Source organism: Erithacus rubecula, assembly GCF_903797595.1.
Source record: "Erithacus rubecula genome assembly, chromosome: 3".
In the NCBI taxonomy this organism is placed as follows: domain Eukaryota; kingdom Metazoa; phylum Chordata; class Aves; order Passeriformes; family Muscicapidae; genus Erithacus; species Erithacus rubecula.
In genome coordinates this window covers 43,356,296-43,363,025 of record NC_136689.1, presented here as the reverse complement: position 1 = coordinate 43,363,025, position 6,730 = coordinate 43,356,296, and the positions used below count along the sequence as shown (strand labels likewise).

General features: G+C 49.2%; 1 pseudogene across 1 annotated transcript; it reads right to left on the bottom strand.

Annotated features, from left to right (window-relative positions):
• Positions 1 to 1,794: 1,794 nt before the first annotated feature.
• Positions 1,795 to 5,075, bottom strand: LOC306800100 (annotated as a pseudogene). Its single transcript has 2 exons — positions 3,467 to 5,075; positions 1,795 to 3,381 (listed from the first exon to the last, which is right to left on the bottom strand). The product of its transcript is annotated as an uncharacterized misc_RNA (transcript).
• Between the last annotated feature and the right edge of the window lie 1,655 nt (positions 5,076 to 6,730).

Here is a 6,730-nt window from a genome sequence, read left to right as displayed (position 1 = left end):
GAGATGTGAGGAAGAGAGACAGAAATAAAAAGGGAAGAGGTCTCAGAGAGAGAGCATGAGAGCAGAAGGTAATCAGGCAAAGAACTAGATGATCTTTAAGGACCTTCCCAACAATTCTGTGAGACTAGATGATGTGTGGATGTGTATTTAAACTGGATATCTATTATCATTATTATCTTTACAATGATTTTATTTATTCACCACTACTTTTTCATCTTCTTGCCTTCTTACTATTCCAATTCTTCTTATTCCTAGACTAATTATTATTTACTACTACAACAATTTCTTATTCTTCCTATTTTTCCTATTCACCATATTCTTCTTATTTTTCTTATTCTTCTTATTTTTTGTATCCTGTTTCTACTTAATATTTCTTACTGCTCCTGCTATTTCTTATTCTTGTTTATCCTCTTCTTCCAAATTTTATTCCTATTTCTTCTTCTTTTCTACTAATTCCCTTTCTCCTGAAGCTGCTGCTTCTACTTTTCCAGCAGTTAGAAATGACGCAAACCTAGGGCCAGAATGAGGAAATAAAATTTAATTAGAAGCCATCAAAATTTACAAAACAAAGAGGGGGCAGTGCTGGGATTGGAGTGAGACTCCTCCTGCTCAGCAGAGGCTCAGCTTACAAAATGGTGTCTCTGCCCTTTATACCCCCAGATTCCATCAGCCTCATGAATATCCATGGCAGGAAAATAAAACCACAAACACCAGAAATTTATGTCCAAAAAGGAGACAGAGGAGTCCTTTGCTTTATTTAAATAAAAGGAGAGGCCATGGGGAATTCCCCTGGGATCTCTCAAATTTTTGGAGGAAGCAGCCTCCTTTTTATCCTATTTTCCCAGCTCCATTTCCCTCTCTCTTTCCCCATTGGCTGAGGTACTTGAGAGGCACAGACTTCCCTGCACGCCTAATACCTGAGATTCCCCTCTAATGGATAACCCTTCCTTTTAATTTTTAATTCTTATAGAATTCATAGTTTTACCCCATTGCTTCTTTCATCTTCCAGTATCCAATTTCATTTATCAGCAAACCTCCAGTTTTTTTGTAAAGGCAAATATCTTTTTCCATTCATCAATCAGTGGAATCCATCCCTTTGTTTCTTTTATCTCTTAGTGCTAGCCTTATCTACCAGCAGATCTACAGCTTGTTTGTAAAGACAAATGTGACATTCCTCTCATCCATGAGCTGTCCTTCTAGGTTCTTCCATGCCTTTCACTGGTGGAGCTCTTGTCACATCTTGATTGGTGATGCTACTCTCACCTGTGGGGCCTCCCAACAAGTGTCCCCCATTCCCTGCTGCCTCCCACAAGGGGCAAGCACTGTCCCTTCCCCACATGCCCCAAAAGCCACCCACAGCTGCCAGACAGCCACCACTCAATGGGGTGGTGGGGGGGAACAGAAAAGAGTTCAAAACCACACTGAAACAACAAAAGTACATGTCAATAGCAATGCCAAGCCTAACAGAACCTCTCCCTAGCATACTCAACATCTCGTCCTCAACACCACACCTAACTCATCACAACAGCAATGCTTTGCTCCAGGTCCTTCTGTTCCTCTCCAAGGAACACTCTCACAGCTCTTCTGCTGGGCTAAGTCTAGCTGAGCCTGGCTGCAGCTTGAGCTGAAAGCAGGGGCAGAGGTCGGGACCAATTCCCTTTCTGCTGAAGCTCCTGTTTCAGCTTCTGCAGCCATGTTTTGCTCCAGTTCCCTCTGTTGCTCCGGCTGCTGGCTGGATTGCTGCATCTCAGGCACAGCCTGTGTTATGGGTTATGTTTTGACTAGCTCCTCTCCCTACCCTGACTTTTCTGGTTTCCCTGTACGGGCCACCAAAAATAATTTGTCCAGGATTTTCTGTTTGTCATCATCAGAGATCTTGCCCTGGAGCTTCTCATCCTCCACAGTGGCTTTCATGTTGAAGGCATAGGACTCCAGGGAGTTCTTGGATGACACCTTATCCCTCTGCTTCTCATCCTCTGCCTTGCACTTCTCTGCCTCCTGCACCATCCTCTCAATGTCCTCCTTGCTCAGCCGGCCCTTGTCATTGGTGATGGTGATCTTGTTCTCCTTGCCAGTGCTCTTATCCACAGCAGAGACATTCAGGATGCCATTGGCATCAATATCAAAGGTCACCTCGATCTGAGGGACCCCCCTGGGAGCAGGGGGAATGCCAGTCAGCTCAAACTTGCCCAGCAAGTTGTTGTCCTTAGTCATAGCACATTCCCCTTCATACACCTGGATCAGCACCCCGGGCTGGTTGTCAGAGTAAGTTGTGAAGGTCTGGGTCTGCTTGGTGGGGATGGTGGTGTTACGCTTGATCAGCACTGTCATGACCCCTCCAGCTGTCTCAATACCCAGGGACAGGGAAGTCACATCCAGCAGCAGCAGGTCCTGCACGTTCTCTGACTTGTCTCCAGACAGGATGGCAGCCTGCATAGCTGCCCTGTAAGCCACGGCCTCATCAGGGTTGATGCTCTTGTTGAGCTCTTTGCCGTTGAAGAAGTCCTGCAGCAGTTTCTGGATTTTGGGGATGCGCGTGGAGCCCCCCACCAGCACGATGTCGTGGATCTGCGACTTGTCCAGCTTGGCGTCCCTCAGCGCCTTCTCCACGGGGTCCAGGGTGCCCGGAACAGGTCGGCGTTGAGCTCCTCGAAGCGGGCGCGGGTGATGGAGTGTAGAAGTCGATGCCCTCGTAGAGGGAGTCGATCTCGATGCTGGCCTGGGTGGAGGAGGACAGGGTGCGCTTGGCGCGCTCGCAGGCGGTGCACAGGCGGCGTACGGTGGCGCTTGTTCTCGCTGATGTCCTTCTTGTGCTTGCGCTTGAACTCGGCGATGAAGTGGTTCACCATGCGGTTGTTGAAGTCCTCCCCCCAGGTGGGTGTCCCCAGCTGTGGATTTCACCTCGAAGATGCCGTCCTTGATGGTCAGGATGGACACGTCGAAGGTGCCGCCGCCCAGGTCGAAGATGAGAACGTTTCTTCAGCACCAACCTTCTTGTCCAGCCCATAGGCAATGGCAGCTGCTGTGGGCTCGTTGATGATTCGCAGGACATTGAGCCCTGCAATAGTTCCAGCATCTTTGTAGCCTGGCGCTGGGAGTCATTGAAATAGGCTGGGACAGTCACTACAGCGTTGGTAACAGTCTTTCCAAGGTATGCTTCTGCAATTTCCTTCATTTTGGTTAAAACCATGGAAGAGATTTCTTCTGGGTAGAAACTCTTTGTCTCGCCTTTGTACTCGACCTGGACCTTGGGCCTGCCAGCATCGTTCACCACAGTGAAGGGCCAGTGCTTCATGTCAGACTGGACCACAGAGTCATCAAACCAGGCCCAAGGAGTGGACGTTTTTTCTTGTGAGCCAGCTGGTGGCCTTACGTCCCTGACTGAACCACCCAAAGGACCAGGGTAGGGAGAGGAGCTAGTCAAAACATAACCCATAACAGCCTGGCTCGTGGTCCCAGAGCTCACGTGCTGGGCCAAGTCCAGTAGGGCCTGGTTGCCCTGTACGGGCCACCAAAAATAATTTGTCCAGGATTTTCTGTTTCATCATCAGAGATCTTGCCCTGGAGCTTCTCATCCTCCACAGTGGCTTTCATGTTGAAGGCATAGGACTCCAGGGAGTTCTTGGATGACACCTTATCCCTGCTTCTCATCCTCTGCCTTGCACTTCTCTGCCTCCTGCACCATCCTCTCAATGTCCTCCTTGCTCAGCCGGCCCTTGTCATTGGTGATGGTGATCTTGTTCTCCTTGCCAGTGCTCTTATCCACAGCAGAGACATTCAGGATGCCATTGGCATCAATATCAAAGGTCACCTCGATCTGAGGGACCCCCTGGGAGCAGGGGAATGCCAGTCAGCTCAAACTTGCCCAGCAAGTTGTTGTCCTTAGTCATAGCACATTCCCCTTCATACACCTGGATCAGCACCCCGGGCTGGTTGTCAGAGTAAGTTGTGAAGGTCTGGGTCTGCTTGGTGGGGATGGTGGTGTTACGCTTGATCAGCACTGTCATGACCCCTCCAGCTGTCTCAATACCCAGGGACAGGGAAGTCACATCCAGCAGCAGCAGGTCCTGCACGTTCTCTGACTTGTCTCCAGACAGGATGGCAGCCTGCATAGCTGCCCTGTAAGCCACGGCCTCATCAGGGTTGATGCTCTTGTTGAGCTCTTTGCCGTTGAAGAAGTCCTGCAGCAGTTTCTGGATTTTGGGGATGCGCGTGGAGCCCCCCACCAGCACGATGTCGTGGATCTGCGACTTGTCCAGCTTGGCGTCCCTCAGCGCCTTCTCCACGGGGTCCAGGGTGCCCCGGAACAGGTCGGCGTTGAGCTCCTCGAAGCGGGCGCGGGTGATGGAGGTGTAGAAGTCGATGCCCTCGTAGAGGGAGTCGATCTCGATGCTGGCCTGGGTGGAGGAGGACAGGGTGCGCTTGGCGCGCTCGCAGGCGGTGCACAGGCGGCGTACGGTGCGCTTGTTCTCGCTGATGTCCTTCTTGTGCTTGCGCTTGAACTCGGCGATGAAGTGGTTCACCATGCGGTTGTTGAAGTCCTCCCCGCCCAGGTGGGTGTCCCCAGCTGTGGATTTCACCTCGAAGATGCCGTCCTTGATGGTCAGGATGGACACGTCGAAGGTGCCGCCGCCCAGGTCGAAGATGAGAACGTTTCTTTCAGCACCAACCTTCTTGTCCAGCCCATAGGCAATGGCAGCTGCTGTGGGCTCGTTGATGATTCGCAGGACATTGAGCCCTGCAATAGTTCCAGCATCTTTTGTAGCCTGGCGCTGGGAGTCATTGAAATAGGCTGGGACAGTCACTACAGCGTTGGTAACAGTCTTTCCAAGGTATGCTTCTGCAATTTCCTTCATTTTGGTTAAAACCATGGAAGAGATTTCTTCTGGGTAGAAACTCTTTGTCTCGCCTTTGTACTCGACCTGGACCTTGGGCCTGCCAGCATCGTTCACCACAGTGAAGGGCCAGTGCTTCATGTCAGACTGGACCACAGAGTCATCAAACCAGGCCCAAGGAGTGGACGTTTTTCTTGTGAGCCAGCTGGTGGCCTTACGTCCCTGACTGAACCACCCAAAGGACCAGGGTAGGGAGAGGAGCTAGTCAAAACATAACCCATAACAGCCTGGCTCGTGGTCCCAGAGCTCACGTGCTGGGCCAAGTCCAGTAGGGCCTGGTTGCCGTGTGAGGGGCTGTGTGTGGCAGGACTGACCTGTGTGTCTCTGCTGTTGGATCCTTGTCACTGAGGACAAGAGAACCTGATGCCTTTTCCACCTCGGGAGTCAGTGGCTTGGTGGGCTCCTCCTCAGCAGCAGCTGCCGAGGTCCCAGGAGCTGCTTTGTTCCGACACAGTGGCTCTCACGGGACTGGGCACCCCAGGGCTCTGTGCCCCTTAGACCCCCTCTGTCAGGATGTGGCTCTGCCATGTCACAAGACCCCTGGTGTCACAATGTCCCACCTCACTGAGGGCCATGCCGCAAGGTGCGTCTGTCACAAGGGGTCACCCCAGAACCCCTCCACAGCTAAAACCACTGCAAGTGTCATGGATCAGCCCCTGGACCTTTGGGCTTCTAGGCCCTTGTTATGATCTGCTTATTAACATGAGGAAATGCCTCTGCACAAATTAAGGTGCAAATGCCATTATATACCCAAGCCAATAGTATGGGGTTTAATGAACAGTAAAGGAGAAAGAAAGAGAGAGAGAGATAGAGACAAAGAGAGAAAGAGAAAAACAAGTGACAGAGACAGAAGAAATAGAAAACCTCATTGCTCTGTGCATCCCAGTGCCATTCCCCTGAATGCTGTCCATTAGGCCTTCTTGGTGGTGAGGGTACCCCTAAAACCTAGAGTTCCTGGAATGATATACATTTGGGCCAGGTAGGAATGCCTAGGGACCTCCCATGGCAGGGGCCAAGTTTGACACAGTCTCTTGCAACAGACTCTGGATCTGTTGTATCACTTTGCATCAAGTGTAAAGAAATGTGAGGTAGAGAGATAGAAAGAAATAGCAAAGAGGTCTCAGAGACAGAGCAAGAGGACAGAAAGCACTACTACTTTTATTTTATCTTCTTGTCTTCTTATTTCTATTCTTCTTATTCCTGTTCTTCTTATTCCTATTCTTATTCCTAGATTTATGATTATTATAATTTACTACTACTACAGTTTCTTCTTATTATTTTTCCTATTCTTTCTATTCTTCCTATTCTTTTTATTCTTCCTATCCTTTTTCTTCTTAATATTTCTTACTGCTGCTACTATTCCTTCTTCTGCTTTATCCTCTTCTTCTTCCACTTTTTCTTTCTTTTCTTCTTCCAATTTCTATAGCTATTTCTTCTTCTTTCCTACTACTCTTTCTTTATCTTCTAATTCTTATTCCTATCCTTACTCTATTTTTTTTGTTTGTTTGGTTTTTTTTTTAAGTTTTTATTTTATTTGTTTTACTACTACTCCATCTTAAAGCCAACTTTCATTTCTTCTTGAAGAGTTGTAGGGTGTCAGAGTTGTTTCAGTGTGCTGTGTAGTCCAGGGAGCAACACCTCTCTCTGCTCTCATTCTTCATGTATAAATCCCAAAGGATCAGCATGCAGTTCTTTCCAGGTTAGAGGCCTTAGATTCCACCAGGGCAGGTTCTGACTTAAAGGTCAGAAACACTCTTTCCCTGAATGAGTGGTCAGCCATTGGAAGAAGTTGACCAGCGGAGGCAGTGGAGCACTTTCTGTGGAAGTGCTCAAGA